The following is a 534-nucleotide window of genomic DNA, read 5'->3' as shown; positions in this document are numbered from 1 at the left end:
TATATATATATATATATCGACCTCCGATCACATCGGATCATGTTGCACCGTTGCTCACAGTCATCCGACATGTTGTTATATAATACAATAATTTCCCATATATATCTTAAGCTCTCACGAGAGAGTCTAGCTTTTATATGCTAACATTTGGTAGTGCTGTCGTAAGTAGGGAGGACTTGATACATATTGCATGCAGTATATCTGCTTACGAATAAGCTTTGATTATAACGAAATTTGCCACAATCGCGATGTAGTCGAGAATGGAGTAGAAAAAGAAGTCCGCTATCTAAATCAGGGATTTCGACGCTTGATTCTCAACGCGTAGGCAATCGCCGCGAACAATAAGGGAATTCTCTACGAATCAGCGACTGTGAAATCATCATGAAATGATTTTGATATTGCGATTATAATACTATTGTAATCGAACAAATCGAATTCTAGTCAGGAAAATGAGTAGGAACTCAGACCACATTGAAATAGTGCCACACGATTGCCCATATATAATTCTCTTTTCACTACCAAATAGTAATTGTT

The sequence above is a fragment of the Atta cephalotes genome (genome assembly GCF_000143395.1).
Source record: "Atta cephalotes unplaced genomic scaffold scaffold00001, whole genome shotgun sequence".
NCBI lineage: Eukaryota > Metazoa > Arthropoda > Insecta > Hymenoptera > Formicidae > Atta > Atta cephalotes.
Note: the sequence above shows the minus strand (reverse complement) of the source record.